We start from the raw sequence: 19689 nt of genomic DNA, 5'->3' as shown, positions 1-19689 counted from the left end.
CTTGTCCAGTTAACCTTGTTATTCCACGCAGAGCACATGCTGTCCCAGGAGTGGTCCAGCTGGGAGGGGCCAGAGAGGTGCTAAGCCAAGAGATTCCAGGGAGAGCAGAGCTGTTCAGCCAGAAGGGGTGTAAAGAGCCTCGGTCAGAAGCAGGCTTGCTCGGAGGAGCACAGAGCAGTTTGGCCAGAAGGTAATGGACGTCCTTTGTCCAGCAGAGTCCACTAGATCTCGCCACTGGGCTTTGCAGAGATCACGTTGGGTACGTTTCAGCCGCATGCCTTCCTCACTACCCCCACAGTCCCTGGCTGTGGTCTAATCCTTCGCTCGGCCAAACTATGTGATCTCTTTTGGTGAGCTGGCAGCCACACGCTATGAGCTGGACTGAACAGTGTATGTCCCTGTTCCCTTGCCTCGTTATTTTACAACTAAACAATCAGCATATTTCTGTGAAAGCCCGTCTCCTTTCCTGAGTCCTGAACCACTATTCATTCAGGAACACATTTTAAGCTTTCTTGTCCTAATGAATGTCAGACACATGTTCGGGAGAAGAAAAAGGATGGCTCTGCAAAGGAAGAGTTACCTCTAAATGATAAAAGACGTGCATGGGCTCTCAAAGAACTTGTTCCTAATTATTCCACTTCTGAGACACTTATTTGACTGTTAAGACCCAAGCTAGCTCTAGAAACATTTGAAGCCTCATGTTTCCGCCTGGCCCGGAGGATGCTGAGCTCACAGAATTCCTAGCCAACTCAGAGACTTTCCTTCAGAATTGAGATTTGTGGAGAACACTTTTTTTCTACAGACTTATGTTTCAGAAAAGCAACAACAATCAGTGTCAGGTAATTCTTTTCAGGAGTGTGGTCTTCTGTTTATTTTACGTTTTTAAAACATCAGGTAAGAAGAGTAGGCTAATTTCTAAAAAGGAAATCACAGTTGATAGAAACCATGATGAAGGGAAGGGCTGCCCTGTTCCTCTGAGTTCTTCTGACAGATTGTACTTACCAGCCTCGTGTGTGTGTGTGTGTGTGTGTGTGTGTGTGTCCGTCCACCCAAAATGAGTACATTATAACAATGTTCTAAATAAACCTCCCTATTTAAAGTTCTCCTCAACCTGGAAATATCTTCCTTATTATATTCTTTCAGCTAAACATTCATTATATTGTAGAAGACTTGAATCAGATCAAACTCATATCTTTTTTGAGTTTCAAAAGTTTGGGGACTTTTAGTACAAAGTCCTTATTTCAAGCAGAGCAGAAATTAGAATTTCAAAGGTCAAGCTTTTACCAATACTATAACAACTAACTATATTTTAGTTCTCTGAACTTCTTTCAAGATGAGAGATGCAAGTAATATTTAAGTTGTATTTGGCAGATCCCAGGATATTTTCATGTATCTGCCCAACTAACAGTAATGACTTAAAGGAAAGGAAGAAAGAGAGAGAGAGAGAAGAAAGGAAGGGAGAGACAGAGAGAGAGAGAGAGAGGAAGGGAGGAAGGGGAAGAGAGGAGCGGGGAAGGAAGAAAGAAAAGTGGGAGGGAGGAAAGCCGGAAGGAAGATTAACTTGTGGGGCAAGTGGGTGAGGCAGCTGGAAAAGGAATGACTGATAACACGCATGGCTCTCCATACCTCAAGACTCTTCCCTGAAGATAGAAAATCAGAGAGGAAAGTGAGGGCATTCAGAGGGTCATCAATAGTCTCCCGGAATGTAAAGAATCCAAATATGATTCCTTTTTCTTTCCCTGTTCTTTCCCATTATCTCCAGGGCTTACAGTTGGATGAAGAAAGGATTTCATACAGTTATCTCTTAACATTTCCTGGAAGCATACAAAAGTTGGAATCCTGCAGACTCCCATGTTCAAATAAGTAATTCTTACTTTACTGGTCATCTGGGAAAGACTGTCCCTTACCACTACCTCCCTCCCACCCACATCTATATTCCAAGCCACTGACTCTTCCTTTCCTTGTTCCCCTTCCACACCCATCCACCCCAGGGGTTTATAGCAGCAGACATCTTCCAGTCCTTTTAGTATTCGTTTATAAACTCCAAATCCTTCTTATCTGCCTTAAAACACATCCTTAGCAGTAAAGTGGGTGCTAAGTATTTCTTCTATCCAAATTTCCTTTTTTCTAGGTTCAAGATATTGTGATCACTTACTAATATTATTTGACGTTTCACTGAAAATTTTCCTTCCAAGGAACCCTGGACAATTACAACGATGCTTATCACATAGAAAATCTGATGTACCCCTGTACCCCTTGATTTAATTTTTGATGTGATCAGTGGATGGGTGCATGCTACGCAGCATGATTTGATATAGTGGACCAAACAAGCAAAAAATAATAAAATTAGAGAAAATATTGGGCCTATCTGTCATTTCAATCTCCCTCTGGATACTTGAAAACCTCTGTAGAATGAGAAAATTGATACTCTGGTACTCTGCCCACTGAAATCTAGCAGCATCTTTGAATGGAACTCAATAATCCAAGTGAAAAACTTGTCTTAGAGTGTTTCATCCATATTATTACTTTTAAATGATTACAGGTTGAACAGAAGAATAGTCACCATGCCATTTTTTCCTAAGTCAAAGACACATACCTATATTTTATTTTCTCCCTGTATGTCCTTGTCAAAAAAAGGCAAAAAAGTCCAAATTAGCAGTCTACCATTAAATTCTGGAAAAATCTGGCACGACACACGGAAGATGAATAATTAAAATTGCTAACCTGCACAAAGCCGCACCACACATTACAAATATTATCAGAAAATCATTCACCCTGATAATACATGGCTAGATATATGTGTGTACACAAGTGTAAGTGTGTTTACACAGCTTCACAAAAATTTCTTAAAAGGGGGAATAATCATAATATACTTGAACTCCCTGAAATCTCAAATAGATCAAAAAAAAATGTAGCCACTTATAGTGCACAAACACTAAATTTGTTGATCTGCAAATGTCATTTGAAGGATGTTTTAAAGACTGGCCATTCTATGAAAGGAAAATGTGGGCAGTACCCATTCAAATAGTTCACAGTAATATAGCTCGTTCCATGGTTAGAGAATTTTTACAAACATTAACTGACTAATCTTCACAACAATTCTGTAGGAGGCAAATATTATTAATGGTTTCACTTTACCAATGGGGATCTGAGTCAAGGAGAGATTAAATGACATGTCGAAGACTGGATCAAGACAAAATGTTAGAAAGAGGATTAGGACACAAAAGATTCTGATTTTCAGTTCTCGTTATAAATCACAGAAGCAAGACAAAATACATGATGACAGATTTTTTTTTTTTGACAAATAGGATCTTGTGAACCTGAAGCTTCTAACGTGAGCAATCTTGATATTGCCAATAATAAATGTCTATTTTAAATAAGTCTCATAATTTATCTCAAGTCTCTGTTGAAAATAAATCTTCTAGTAAAAAAATGTAATTCAAAAATCCGGAATTAATATTTGGCTAAGCGAATCAATTCTCAGCACGCTCGGTGTGGAGGTAGCCCTGAATAGGCACAGCCTCTTATAGCCTATGTCATAAACTCATGACATGCACACTTTTCAAGGATAAGATCCCATCAGGCTGCGTCCAGATACCAGTATCATGAGCAACGACCTCCAGCTCCCAACTCAGTCTGGCCCTATCAGTTTCCCTTTGTTTGCTACTACACCAAGCCTGAGTCAGCTAAATGAAGCTGAGCAAAGTAGAAAAGGAAGTAAAGTGGGGGAAAAATAAACAAATACAAAGGGACAGAGAGAGAAAGATTGGAGATGATTGTGGTTGGGTAGTATTTTGAAATATGATTCTGTGCATCTGTATTAGTCAGGGTTCTCTGGAGAAACAGAACCAATAGGGAGAGAGAGAGAGAGAGTCCCACAATAGAAGTTAGCAAGTTGGAGACCCAGGAGAGCCAACTGTGTAGTTCCAGTCTGAGGCTCAAGGCTCAAGAACCAGGAGAGCCGATGGTGTAAGCTCAAGTTCAAGTCCAAGTCCAAAGGCAGGAGAAGACCAATGTCCCAGCTCAAAGGCAATCAGGCAAAGAGAACAAATTCTCCCTCTCTACACCTTTTTGTCCTATTCAGGCCTCCAATGGACTGGATGGGGCCCACCCTCACTGGGGAGAGCCACCCCCTTTACTCAGTCTACTGATTCAAATGTTAATCTCATCCAGAAACACCCTCACAAACACACCCAGAATAATGTTGAACCCAACATGAGGGCACATCACGGCCCAGTCAAGTTGACACATAACATTAACCGTCATTGTGCCTCTCTCCAAATTTTCCTTCCATCCTGTCCTGCATCCCACTCAGACAGCATCAGACACCAAAGGGCGAAAAAGCTAATACTCAGCTTTAGAGGTTTATGAATTTATTTTTCAAAGGTAACTAACAATACATAATGTTTGCTAGGTGTAGGCACTATTCTAAGCGCTTTATAAATATTAACTCATTAATCCCCATAGCAACCGAATGAGGTAAGCACTATCATCATCATCCCTATTTGTACAGATGAGGAAACTGAGGCAGAGAAGGTTCTAAAGTCCTGTAACTAGTGCACGGTAGAGCTGGGAATCAACCCCGGCAAGTCTGGCTCCAGAGTCCCTGCCCTTAACCACGACACTGACACCTTGAAATTTATGGCAAAGAATAATTTGAGAGAAAAGTTTTGGAGAACCAAAAGTCACAAGTCTGAAAGACTCTGAGCATAAAGTTAATGCTATAAGTGATCAATTTAGAAAAATGATGCAATAATAATCAAAATATGAGGTTTTTCAGACCCCAAAGAAATTCTGAATTGCCCCCATGGGGTGGGGATCCAAGCAAAGAAGACTTGAGCCTCATTTGCTGGGTGGAACCTGAGAAGGCAGCAGCCTCTCATTGCTTCCCTCCCATCCCCTTGCCCAGCACAACAGCAGAGAAAGTAAAGGTGGGGCCAGAAGAGCATGTCAGAGCTCCACCAAGTTTCCCAGGGCCCCAGGGCAGCACAGGAGGGCGTCCAAACACTCCCACCCCAAGACAGGTGCAAAAGAGGCTCGGACCTCAAGCAGCCTTGCAGTGTTGCCAGGAGCGTGGACTGGAAATGCAAGCCCAGAGGACAAGAAGACCATCCTGAGGATGTCAGCAGGGATGGACACCTGTGCCCGGGACCAGTAAGTGCCACCATGAATAAAGGATCATTTCTGAGGACCAACGGTCCCCTCCTATCTCATGGACACCATGGTAGGTCTTAAAGCCTCAGAACTTAGCAGCAACCAGGAGAAAAATCCTGAACTGGCTGAATAAATGATTGACTGAGGTTAACCTGAGTTGAATAAGATTGAAATTAAGTTCGGTTAGAAAAAATAAAGTTATATTTTTTTACACAGCTGATTTTGCAGCCTGAGACTTGTACCTCCCTGGCTATAAAGAAATAAAACGTGTTTACTTTTGCAACCAGTACTCTCTCTCTGAAGGCCAAAGGAAAATCTCCAAAATTGTTTTGAGAAATAACATCATTATTGGACTAAGTGTATGACTTCCCAAAGGGAATACTTTATAGAGCAATGCTCCTTCCTATAAGTACTCATTCTGCCCTGTTTCTTTAAAACTTTAGTCTCATGAGCTCAAACCAGGGCTCATCAGACTACAGACCCAGCCCTTAAAATGACTGAAAGTTGTTTAGTAATGGTCGCAGTCCGTTAATTCAAATAAAGTTGCCAGATTTGAGGATAAGATGGAAAAGATTTAAGATTTTGTGATGTCAGAATCTAATTCAGCTTTGAGTTTGGCTACTATTCAAGCCAAAGCTTTGAAGCTTTTTGACAAGGTGAAACGACATTGTGACAAAGGATCAAAGGATGAGGGATTCAATGCAAATAAGGGTTGGTTCACGCATTTTAAAGGTAGTGACGCCTTCCAGGACATCAGGGTGCAAGCTGAAGCTGCAGGTGCTGAGGTGGCAGTTGCAGGAAACGGAAAGGCTTTCTGTCTGGAAGGCAGCGAAAAGAACTCTGTGCCCTAACACCCATGCTAGCCATGGGGCATTTGTGATAGGATCGGGAGAGCAACAAAACTAATTCTGCTGAATCACTTTCTAAAATTCATCACATGATCCTGGTCTCTCAAAAATATTCTCAAAGTTGCTGGGGATAATTTTCACGATGAAAGATTTTTTTTCGAATCCTTATCTCTGATTAGATGTTTTCTCAACTCCTGACTTGTTAAAGGTAGTATAAGGAAGAAGTTTTAGCTCAGGTCATTTCTATAAGAACTGGGGTTCAGGTTCTCAACCAATGGAAATACACTACTGTACTATTACCATAATACGAAAAAAATCAGACTTGTTTGGTTTAAGTCATTTTTCCTTACAGGAATTTCTAGCAGAAATGCAACTTAGTATAAGTGTAAGAAATATCTCTAGAGCTAACATACTAAAATAACTACTAAAAGATGAATCTTTTAGAAATACATATCTTGAGGAAAACAGGAGTGGAAAATAAGGCAAACCAAATATTTTAATTGTCGATATTTAAAATTCTGCAAATTTGATGGATTTGACTTTGAATAATTTAGGATACTCAATATGATTTTAAACAGACTTACGGAAGAACATTCCAAGACCCCATTTTAATACCTTCTCTTTTATACCTTTCCTAAGCAATCTATATGAGTTACAGAAGGTCTGTCAGCCTTCAATTTGGTTTTATTAACATTTGCTGCTTTAAATCAGACCTTTCACATTATTTATATAAGATTTCTTCATTCAATATTCAAAATGATAGAACACATACATTGAGCCACAGATAGAGACATAATTCACCCCAGTATGAAGCACGCCTTATAACACTTAAGTGTTTTATTAAACTTGTCTGATCTTATATTGGATAAATTCTATCCTTGACATCAAGACATGTGTACGACACATTTATCATGTTTAGGATTCCTCTAAGTTACATAAACTATGTCTTCTGGGAATTGCTAAGAGTTATATCCTGATGTTAAAATATACCATGTATCCAAATATTTCTCTTCAATACGAGTGAGAGCTAGACTACCACACAGAATTATTTTAGTGGTCTCAATTCCGTCCCTGGTGGACAGTCGTACATAGTAAGAAAAACCACCTCACATAATTTGGCACTGTTAGAAGCAGCAGCCTCTGATCAGGAGGAGCTTGTAATGGGCCCAGGGAGACGGAATGACCTCCTCTTAGAAGGAGCACTGTCTCTCTCAGGCAAGGCTGAGGTTGGAAACTCTGAAAAGCTCAGCTGCAGCTGTTGGCTCTCTTCGACTCGGGAAAGGTAGAGGTCTTATTGGGACTGAGCTGCCCACTCACTTCACGAATGGGGAGCTGGTTATTAAAAGAGAATAAAATGAAAGAGCTTTTTGTCAGTAGAATGTAATGAAGTTCATCATTTGGGGGAACAGCTTCATTTCTGTTTAGATAACATAGGGACTAGAACTGGAGGAGAGGGAAATAAAACGTGGTAGCCCAGGAACGGGCCTGAACTCGGTTTAGTTAGAACATGATAAACACACAACTTGTTCATCATCTATGCTCCACTTACTCCCACAGAGGTTTTCAACTTATTTAGAAAAAACACACACATGCTTCATTTTAATAAAACCAAGAGCTAGGTAATTGCTATACAGGAGCAAAAGCTTTTTGCCTAAGACTATTAATCAGAAACAGATTTTCTATCGGGAAAAAGGATATCAAAGAAAAAGATGCCGGATCAGTCAGCTTTGGGATCAGTCATACCTGGATTTGAACCCTAGACTTTGGGCAAGATGTCCTCTGCATCTGAGTCCTCGTTTGTAACACGGAGTCAACGTTACCCAGCTCAGAGAGTTGCTGTGGGATAGGTGAGTGAAGGCACAGGAGCCCGCACAGGCCTGACACAGAAAATAACGGAAGTATTAGGTCCCTTCTCTACCCCAGGCTGGAATTCAGCGCATTGGTGAATTCACACAGAAAGACTATTACATCATTATTTTCATTAACCTCTAACTGAAAAGTAGCATTTCTTAAATAATGCAAGTAAACAATACTAACATAGACAGCACCTGTGACGTTGACACTAATAGAAATCATGAATATTTTCATAACACAGTAAAACTACAATAAACATTTCAAAAATATTATTTACATTCATCCCTATTTTGAAGTTATGGTAGTAACTAGACTTGCTGTTAGATCTTGTTATTTCATGCATTAATAAAGAAGTACATGCATCACTAGCTCACAAAACTGTTTTAAATATTTTCACAGATATGTTTCAGTAATTGATTTCCTCTGTGATACTAGGTGTTTTTTATGGGCTTGCAGTTGTTTGGGGTTGATACTCTGCTATTGTCCACTGGATGAGATTTTTACTGGAAATGCTGAATGAAAATCGTCACAGTCTATGTTTTCTTGATCTCAGAAGCAAAGTGAAAAACAAGGAGATGTAGCCAAGCCCCGGAGAGCCATTTTCATATGCACATGTCCCAAGGCTCTTAGAGAGTCATTCGGATTTTATGACACCAAGTTATTGGCTTTATTTGTGACAGAGGTACTGTGAAATAAGATAAGAATCAGTGACTTGTAAATCTTGTCTCTTTAATGTCCCAGCCATTAAAAACAAAAATGGATTCAACCATCAGCTGGTTAATCTTTCCTTACATTTCACTAGTTCTGAAACATGCCAAAATATGCCTATTTGCAACAGCTGGAAAATTATACTGCAACTAAAATTATATTTCTTGGCTTCCTATGGAATGTTTTTGCTCTGAGAGCTCAGGAATAGTCTAACCAGTGGTTTTTAAAAATCTACATCAATAATCCAACCAGAAATGTCACCAATTTTTACTATAGGACAAAATACATTTTATAATGTTACTTTTCTTTAGTATACACTTAGGGCACATTTCTTATTCTAATATGTGGGCAAAGTTCATGAAAAATAAAAAAATATCAACACTATCATTTCTGACATGGCACATATAAGTCTGAATATTTTTTCTTGGTTTAGCAGATTTAAGATAGTCTTCTCTCAAAAGAAAAAAAAAAGGCTAGCCCCGTGGTCAAGTGGTTGAGTTCACGCACTCCGCTTCTGCAGCACAGGGTTTCCCTGGTTCGGATCCTGGGCGCCGACATGGCATTGCTCATCAGGCCATGCTGAGGTGGTGTCCCACATGCCACAGCTGGAAGGACCCACAACTGAAATATACAACTATGTGCTGGGGGGCTTTGGGAAGAAGAAGAAGAAAAAAAAAGATAGTCTTCTCTCCCTCCATCACCTGTTTAGTCTTACAAATAAGTCAGACAGCATCATATTTGTTAATATTCTCCTTATAGCAGCATTTATTTTAAAGGAAGTAGGTAGAATTTAACTACTGTTGAGTGCAAGTTGGTCTTAAATGACACCAGTTTACCAACAATGTCCTTTAAAGTATTGTTGAGATAAATGTGTCATTGACTCAGCATGTCAGTCTTACTTTGCGAAGTATTTCTGAGGCAGGTAGATTGTTTTATATCCAAAAGAAAGTCTCTCTTCTATTTTCAATTGTTCCATTCAATACTTGCTTTGAGTTGTAGGAAAGTAGATTCCCACAAAATGCATTTCCTACTCAATGAAACTTTTATTTTTCCCACAACGTGGCAAAAATAAACTTTATACATGGAAGGAGGGACAGATTTCATTGAATACTTTATTCTAATAGAAGGCACTTCACGTTCAAAGAAACATTTTGATGGGTCAGATGGAGTCCTCTCATCTGGAATTGGCGTAATTGAGGTTGGGTAAAATTTTCCTTACAGTCTTACTCAAGTATTCTGTCTATTAGAGACTAGAAGTTCTACAGGTTCAACTTCTGCGACAATTGCCAATAGAAATCCTTATCACATGGAGTTCAATTTCTCCTATGCTCTGTGTTCATTGATTGATTGATTCATTCATTCATTGAACAACAAATAACCACTTACTGCACCCAGATGAACAAGCGAACTGATTACAGTTCCATCCTTTGGGAAGATTTTCTCTCTTCACCATCTTTCAAGAACACCACTGAATGTGGCTGTAAGGCAGCCACCAATCATTTTCAGCTCGCACCCACATATTGAGTCAGCTCATCTGTAAATAAAACTCAGATTTTTTCCTTCTCCTTCAGGTGTACAGGATACACTCTTACCCCCCTCCATAGAGCCAAAGTTGTGTGTAGGAGGGAGGTGCTTGTGTGACTGTGGTTGGGTAACAAGGGCATCTGTGTTCCCTGCCATGCATCTTATCCAGGCTATGCCATTTCCAGCTTAAGATAGACTGTTGCTGCTGCTCCATTAATCTGATTTCATGGCTTGGTGATGCTGGCAGAATACAGCCAATAATGGGCAGCTCTAGGTACATAGTCAGTTGGTGTCCATGGTCAAGTGTTTCATTTCTACCAGGGCACAGTAACATGTCTGTGGCTACTAGTGAAAGGCACATAATTCTTTGCTGCAAAAGACATGGACTTGTTCCAAAATCCCAGAGGCCTGCATTGCAATTCTTCCACTGGGGCTTGTCACCACAAAGCATTTAGTGATGCTGTACCCCTCTCATCAGCTCATTTCTAGTGGCCTTGCTAAGTGGTGTCCTCTGGGCCCTCTCATTGAACATAATCCTCTAGTAAGTCTTTTGACCTGACATAATGTATCCATTCTAGCATGACTATCTCTCCCAGACTCTTTATTCCTTCCTGTATCGTGTGCTTGGACAACTCAGGCATTTCCATTCCACTCAGCATTGACCAGCACTTTCTCTACACTTCTAAGAGCCATGCTAGCAGTAAATTTGTCCTATCCCCTGCGATCTTTGCCAGCATGTTAAATCCACAATCTGAAAGTCAAGAAATTCTTGCTTATTTGGTCATATATTCTGGCCTTCTTGGTCAAACACGTTCAAAATCCAATCCCAGGGGTGCTTCCCTAGCCACTACTGGTCTATGCAAGCTAGTTCTTACCACGTCCTCAGTGTGTAATCTCCTTCCTCCCTTATCAGGGCCAGCACATGCCCAGCCATGTATGCTGGAACTTAATGCTAGTTTTTAACCTGACAACAAGAGGAGGAGATAGAGGCAACTCCTGAAGGGAGCACCTTTTGTCTTGTAGGAATGAGGTCTTATGTCTTCCAACGTGGGAGAAGTGCCAGTTCTTACTCGGGAAGAGTGAGGCACCTCTGCAATCTCTGAGGGTATAAGGAGGTCTACAGAGCCACCATAATCAGGGGCGTTCATCCAGATGTCCCCATCCAATGTTTGGGGGCCCAAGTTTTCCTGACCAGGGCCCTAACTTTAGCATAATAGACCTGCCTTGGCTGAGCATTCAAACTTCAAACATCTCTCCGGAGCTCTGAGACTATCAGATCCCACACCTGCCACTCAGCTATGTCAGCTCTCCCATTGAAGGAGATAAGGGCCTCTCTGAAAGCTACTAAAGAGGACTTTGTGCTCTCACATTTAGCCTTTAACTTTGTTAACAGCGCTCATTCTTTCATTATCCCTCTGCAGGGTGTCAAAACAATTTAGCATTAACTGGTCAACTCTGCTGCCTTTGCAGGCTCGGCTCTCCCTCTTCCCACTTTTTGTCAAAGCCTGAAGGTTGCACCTTCCTTGGTGCTCCCCTCCACCAGGACATTTTCTCAGCTCACCACCAATAATATCTTTGGCAATTGGGCCACCGCCTAGTGTTAGGAATTACCCGTGCCCCACATGCCACTCCGGATGGCATTTTTTGCCTGTCAGGTGGTGAGTGAGGAGTCTCCAAGGCCCATCTTCCTGCCTGTTTTCTCAGATGATCAGGATACCACTTGTTAGTTCAGGTCCTCTGGAAAGCAGACAGAAAGGATGAACTGTGCAAGAGATGCCTGTGAAGGATAAAGGTGGGGGCACTAGAGAAGCCAGGCAGAGCCTCGGCCCATGCTGCACACTCTGACCCCTGAGAAGGAGAGGGGGAAGTGAGGACGACGGGGCAGGCAGATCCTGAGACCTCAGCACTGTTCTCAGAAAGTTTCAGTCAAGCTGATGAGGTTCCTCCGGCTTTTTGTCCCCCAGGTTTATTCGAATATAATTGTCATATCACATTGTGTAAGTGTAAAGTGTACAAAGCGATGATTTGATACATGTATATATTGTGAAGTATTAACCACAAAACATCCTTCATCCCACACAATTACCATTTTACGGTTGTTTTTGTTGTGGTGAGAACATCAAAGCTCTGTTCTCACAACTTTCAAGAGTACAATACAGTATTGTTAACCATAGTCACCATGCCGTACATCACACCCCCGGAACTTATTCATCCTATAACTGGAAGTTTATACCCTTTGACCAACATCTCACCATTTCTCCTACCGTTCAGCCACCAGCAACCACCATTCTACTCTGTGCGTCTAAGAGTTCAAAGAGTAAGCCGTTGTATGTGTTGCAGGCGTAGTCTTGCATTACTATCCAACTCTGCTCCTTCACTGGCTGGGAGCAGTCCTTGGGAAGTTTAGTCTTGGTGCTAACATGAGGATGTACCCAGAAGGGTAGCAAGGGCCACCAGTCAAATACATTCCCCATAACAAGAGTTCTGTGTGATGCATTTTCCTGGCTGCTACGTCACAAAATTGTGTTCCCTTGCTTCAGAGTGCTTAGTCACTGTCTTCCCCATCAGATTATAAACTTCATGAGAGCACACTCTGTTTTGCTCCCCATTTTATTTCCAGCTCCTAGCACAGTGCCTGGCACATACTGATTCTCAAATATTTTTTTAACACCTGTTGAAGAGATGTGCTCCTCCAAAATATACCTTTGTAACTTTGCTTAGAAAACAAAAAGAAGTTGTTCCACCAGCCTGAACAGAGAGTATTGCCATCCTCATCACAGTGTATCTTGGGTCTACCAACCCGAAAAGGGTGCATGCCCACCCACAAGCCACCTTCAAGCCAACAGGGAAGGTGGGGCTTGTCTCCAGAACCTCCCATCTGGCCTCCCTTCACAGGCTCCCCCTTGAGCATCATCTTCTTCTTCCTTCTTCTACCCTTCTTACTTTCATTCCCAGTCAAAATCTGCTCTAAAGAAAGGATCTGAAATTCAATCTTACTAAGAAGCAGATGATTTGTACCTAAGCAGCAATGAAAAATGGCACGAAATCTCTAAAGCAGCATTTTCTTTTTTTTCCCCTGCTTTTTTCTCCCCAAATCTCCCCAGTACATAGTTGTATATTTTAGTTGTGAGTCCTTCTAGTTGTGGCATGTGGGATTCTGCCTCAACATGGCCTAATGAGTGGTGCCATGTCTGCGCCCAGGATCCGAACCCTGGGCTGCCAAAGTGGAGTGGGCAAACTTGACCCCTCAGCCACGGGGCCGGCCCCAAAAGCAGAATTTTCTGACATGGTGGGGACATGGAGGTAGAAAGAGGTATGTATCTGGAGAGAGAGCAAAATCCTGATATTATACCCTCCTACGGCCTATTTTACTGTGATGAGGCCCTGCATTCCCAGAGTAGGCTGTTAACTCAGCAGTCTAATCACATTTTCTGGTCTAAGACACAAACTTTCAAAATAGGAAAAGGATCCTGTGGAATACATGCATTAGCAGTAAGAAGAGATCCACATTTTTAAAATGCTTATGGAAATGAAGCAAGACCAAGAGCTATAGGATATCATTCTGAATCTGCTGACCAAGCTCAGTTTTAAACAAGTGCCGTACCCAGGCTCCTATAATCTCTGACCAGTCCCCGGCAGCAGCAAACCCATCGTATATGTCATCTATTGTAGGGTTTATAGCAGAAATGCATGTCAAGACAAAAATTATACTCACACCTCTATTTGTGCACACAATATGTTGTGTTGTAACTATTTGTTTATGGCTTTATTTCCTTCAAAAGCAAAAACTCCCCAAAGGCTGGATGCCAATTCATTCATATTTACAGCCTCAGGGCTAGGCTAGTGCCTAGCATATAAGAGGTGCTTAGCAAATATTTGTTGAATGAGTGAATAATTGAATGAAAGATTATTATAAAGAGACATCTCAGATGCGGTTCTCACAGGCCAAAATACAGTTGTCCAAATGTGTCAGAACTGTGTGAAGAGTTCATTCAGATTCCTCCTTGACCCTGCCAAACTATCTAATCCATGACGGTCTCTCCCCTTCATTCTCTGCTTGGTAGGACTGGCTTTGGAGTTAGGTAATACATATGTAATAAAAACTCTAATTACCAGTTAGACTCATCTGCTTATTATGATACTAGTCTTTTATTAAAACTAGATTTCACTCCACCATGCTCTTGGCTATAAAATAGAGCTCTTTTACTTTCTACCAATTCTATTGGCACTCCTTTTTAATTCAAATACTGCTCTGGGATCAACAATGCAATAAGACATAATTATGTTTTAAGATCCATGAATTGGTTGTGAAAATGCAGGTATTTTCTCTCCAGGTAGTTTGCTCCAGGAAATACACAGAGAAGTATATTTTTATCTTGATGTATGGGGATTTACACAGAAACATACCCCTTAGAGTTGGAAGCAGTATTTTGTAGAAATGCCGGAACAAATACCACCCATCACCACTTCATTATGTTCACAATGTACTCCATTATCATCAGTATGTGAGTATAAATCCTCATAAGAAACCTCCCAGTATTAAAAACCATAATTATAACATGTATTTATTCCAAACATATGTACCACCGTTTCAAACTACCCACCAGCTGAATATATTTTGCAGCTTTCAAAATTTGACTGGTGCGAAGATGGCTTTTATAAATGTGATTTATGACAATTTAGGTGCCGAAAACCATCGTAATTACAAGTACTGTAAATGTTTTCTCTCTGCTTAAGTAGCCTCGCTGAGGAGGACAGCGTTCATTTCCTGTGGGCTGGGCCTTTTGGCTCCAACCTTCCCCACAGCCAACAGGCTGCTCTGTTCCCAGCTCTGTTTCACCAGTAAAAGATTAACAAAAACTTTTCAGCGCTCGGCTTTCTTTTCCCTCTGGAACTATCCATTTTCCCATCTCCAAAGAGGGCAGCCTCTCCTAACATATGTTGGAAATTGTTGTTCAACTTCACAGAGTATACAAACACAAGACTTTTCTCCGTTCACGGTGCCAGAGCAGACGTTTCAATGGAATATTTCATTATAATGCAGAGCCTATGTGCCAAAAAAGAGGCTTTTCGAATGAAATTCATGATCTTTTTTTCTACCATGTGGTATCTGGGGTTTCTATAAAGCACAGGAGACTTGACTTTTGGTATAAAAAGTTTAAACTTTTAACCTACCTGGATTTGAACAGGATAATAAATTGTCAAGTAATGACTCTTTGCCAAATGTTAATAATCTTCATGAAAAGTAAAACCAGAGTGGTGGAAAGGCTATGATACTCTGCGCCGTCATGGCACCTTCCATCTCATTAGTTTAAAGCCACACTCTCTCTTTGGGAGGGCACCTAGGGAGAGTCAAGGCACAAAGAAGGTCAAGTGACTCACCCAAGGTTATGAAATGAGTTTGTTACAAGACTAATGAGAGAACCCAGGATGGAACCCATCCTAATTCCCATTTCGATGCTGTAGTTTTAAAAACCCCCAAACACCACTGTCGTAAATTATGCTGTCATCAGCACTTTCCTTATTACTCTTTGTTTTTAGTAGTTATAAACTCAGTAGTTTAAAAAATGGCTTTGGGACAAAATTTAGCCAACAAAATTTGTAGCTTAGAGTCAATTATTTCCAAAAGACAATTTAAAAATCCGTAGTTCAGCGACTTTGGGGGTATACACATGCCAAAATCCAAAGTTCATTTTCTTCTTGGTATGTCTTTAAATTTGAAGGGAAATCAGGCATGGGACTTATTAATGTTATCTGTTAATTACTGATTTTTGGTTTTATTACCACGCCAAAATAAAAGGAGAAGTCTAATCTAAAAAATACACTGCAATTGTTATAAGAATAATAACTTTAGCTTGACTTATATCAGCTTTACTCCTAAGTTACAATGTAAGTGAATATAGAGAATTTACATATGGGCTTTCCATGGAGACTCACCGTACATCCGAAACACAGAGAAGCATGACTGGAAATGACTGGGAATCCGCAGGAATGCTGTCTTTTCTCTTCTCCCAGCTTCCAGAGCTCTGCATGCCAGGGCAGACAGCTCTGTGAATCAAATCTTGGCCACCAAGTGAGGCAACTCATCAGTATTTCTTACAGTCAGATTGTCCTCACATCCTATGTACTGTAGCATTTTACTTTACAAACATTTCTTTGCATTTGTTTAAATGTCTAAGGACCATTCTTCTAAAATCAGCAGGGGAACAGGAAGAACACGGAAAATAGCCACTGGAAAAAAGAGCAGCCACAACATATCGTCAAATGGAAAATGAAAACAGAATGTAGTCTGATCGTCCTCTGCAATTTGCAATTCCTTGCAGGAGTGCTTCTTGCAATAAGTGATTCACAAATGATGCAAATCACAACCCCCTTTGGCTTTTCCTGCTGCCTTTATGAAATTTCACATGTGACAAGCTAGCTGGGTTGAACCCAATGTAAAAAGTCCATGGGACTTTTCCCCCCTCCACCTTTTAGTTTTCTATACTTTCAAAACTTCTAATAGTGTACATGTATTATTTTTATTGTAGAATTACCTCTACTTAAAAATGAAAAATTAGAGTAATATTAGAATTAATATTACATATCAAATAACGATTATAATTTTAGTGTGGAAGAGATTGCTGGACTGAGCATATTTCACACCAAAAAATTTATACTTCATTAATACATTCTCTTTAGAGAGAACAAATTTTAACCATAATTTTTCAGTTAAGTCAGCCACAGTGAACATGGATAGGGGCTTACTTCCATGCAGAATATGAGCCCCAACGACTATTCCAATTCAGAATTAAGCCATTTCATATTATTTTCTATATATTATCCACTTGAATTCCAGTTCCTCTACTGATTTGTAACAAAGACTTGAGACATTCTGAACTTCTTAAAGTTACATCTTTTTTCCATTTAAACTTGAGATAGCTAATTCTTGCAGGCTAAGTACAAGTTTAACACTTTCCAAAAAATCCAAAGTACAAATTTCATGCCAACACTGTCTAGGAAAGAGGTCTGGTATAAAGATAAGAGGCAATAAACTTAAGAATTTCATATAAGTTCACTTATATGTATAAGTATAAAAATGAATACATATTCACTTTTTAAAATAATTTTTCCTCAAAAATCAATAGAGGGACAGGAACAACAGGGAAATACCAACCACTGAATTAAGAGCAATCATAAGCAAGTTATCATATAGAACATTAAAAGAGCACGCAGTCGGAGCATAGTCTGCAATTAGCAATGATTCCTTGAAGGAATTCCTTGATGCATATATTCACTTTTATACTTGTATTCACACACACACCCTCAAAACATCCTTTTGAATTCCTGTGTAGAATGGAAATGCACAAATGTAAGGGGACTATTTATTTAAGGGTAGAGGACAGGAGAAACACTAAAGAGCTTATGCAGGGTGTCATTTTTTCCCATTTCTACCCTTATTCTCCACATCAGATTCATTCTTTTCCATCAGCCAAATCCTCCCACTCATCAGGGCTCTGAACATGCCTTCTCTTCACTCTTCAATATCCGATCATTCCTACCCACTCTATCAGGATTATGACAGCACAAGTTATAGGCAATTTCTGTAACTTATGTCTATAAGCAAAGCATGTATTGCTAACAGAAGCCACTCCCTGACTTTCTCCTCTACTCCATGGGATTTGTGAGTTTCTTTCTCAGACTCCCTGGAGTCTCCCTGATAAACTTCATAGGTTGGGCTAGTGCTGGAAGTACAACAATATTTATAAATTTATGCTTTTCTTGATAACTGTTGGACATTACCTTGGTGGGAGACAGTGACAAGTCTCAGAACACATTTTGTAAAAAGGGTCAATATGACTAAATTAAGTAAGCGGTTCCTTCTGATGTGCTCATATCTTCTCCTGCTTGGCAAAAAGTGGAACCTCAATAAATGTCTGTCAAATACATGACTGAATAAATGCATTCTCCAATTGTGTCAGGATTACTAGATAAAGTTGAGCAAAAGAGACTGGAAAAATGTTTGTTATGGGAAAATGTTGAGAATTACTTTGGTTTAAAGCAGTCTGTGGTAAGGTAATTTGAGACTGGTGGGAAAAAATGGGCTAGCGTGATGGAGCTTAAGGAATTGAAAATTCTCTAGGTATGAAGATTCATGTAAAAAACAATTATTGCATCTTTTTTATCTTATTGTGTCTTATTTTCATTTCTGCATACTTAGTATTTAGTAATATCTTAGTATTATCATTAATATTATTTGGTTTAGTGGTTAGTGTTTCTAGTGAGTCCTATCTACAACTGACTAGTAGAGATCAAGGAAAAGCAGAGTTGATTAATAAAAATTTACCTTAATGCCAGCATTGCTGGAACTCATCCATTCCTTATTAAGTGAGGTAAATCTATAAAAATTATTAGTCTTATGGATTGTTTCTTAATCATGTAGAAGTTACTTTCACAATATAATAATTTCAAAATAATATTGCCAAAGTGAGCAGTCATAGGTGCACAACTTCAGAAAATTAGATTAAAAATGGACCTCATATCCATCTGTCTCAAACACTGATTTGACAAATAGATGCTGAGAGGTTGCTAATAACCAAAGGTTAGCCCAGCCAAAGTTCAAACTCAGTCTTCCTAGGTTCTAGCCTAGTTCATATTTTATCTTCTTTAAGATTTCTCCCAGGCCACAATTTACACCTCCTTTCTAAATATTTTAAAAGCTAACCTATTGGTTTGTGAACAGCTGAATGGTTGAAATAAAGTGAGCATGATTCAGATACCCCATGCAATAATCCAGCAACTTGTCTTATTATTTTAACCACTTGCAGCCATCTTTTCTGAAATTTTTTTTAATTGGTAGAAAAATAATTCAAAGCAAAGAATGAACGCACAGATGAATCCATACTTGGCTCCGTAACAGAGCTGGCAACAGTGTGTAGCATGTGTAAGTGTGTGTGTAAAAGAGAGAGAGAGAGAGAAGGAGAGATTAGGATCGGCCAAGTGGAAATTGCAGAGTTCTCAGTTTGCTCATTCATGGACTCAAATGGAACATCGAATGCTAGCTATGGTTGGCACTGAGTTAAGCCCTAAGGATGCAACGGTGAGCACATGCACTTGGTGCCTGTCCTCAACAAACTTAGAGTTTAAGTGGAGAAGACCTATGATAAAGAGGAAAGCAAATGACTGAATATAAAAATTAAAATTTGGAAAATTGTTTTGATGGTTGTGAACTAGACGCTGTGATTGAGAATAAAAGGGAGACCAACCGAGACATTTATCAAAAGAAATCACATAAATATATTTACGAATGGTGCAACAGCTAAGAAAGCAAAACAGAGGGTCTTGTGAGACAACTCAGCCTAGTCTGGGGCATCAGAGAAGTCCTCCCCTGGGGAAGCGATGTTTTAACTCCATTCTGAAGAACAAATAGGACTTGGCTAGGAGAAGGGAGAGGGTTGGTAGGAGAATTTTCCAGGCAGAGGGAGCAGCACACACATCAGTCCTGAGCAAAGAAGAATGAAGTACGATGACTAGAAAAAGGCCAGTGCAGTTGGAAACCAGGAAAGCCAGAAGGAGCCCAGGTGAGAGTGAGGGGCACTTCACATGCAGCCTTACAGAGAGA

General features: G+C 40.1%; 1 long non-coding RNA gene across 1 annotated transcript; it reads right to left on the bottom strand.

Annotated features, from left to right (window-relative positions):
* Nucleotides 1–7745: 7745 nt before the first annotated feature.
* LOC111770182 (uncharacterized) lies at nt 7746–16454 on the bottom strand. The gene is made up of 3 exons (XR_002803270.2): nt 16026–16454; nt 15264–15430; nt 7746–7879 (listed from the first exon to the last, which is right to left on the bottom strand). It is a non-coding gene; the product is annotated as an uncharacterized lncRNA (long non-coding RNA).
* Between the last annotated feature and the right edge of the window lie 3235 nt (nt 16455–19689).

The sequence above is a fragment of the Equus caballus genome, chromosome 23, assembly GCF_041296265.1.
Source record: "Equus caballus isolate H_3958 breed thoroughbred chromosome 23, TB-T2T, whole genome shotgun sequence".
Lineage (NCBI taxonomy): Eukaryota > Metazoa > Chordata > Mammalia > Perissodactyla > Equidae > Equus > Equus caballus.
Note: the sequence above shows the minus strand (reverse complement) of the source record. Positions and strands in the feature narration are given on the sequence as shown.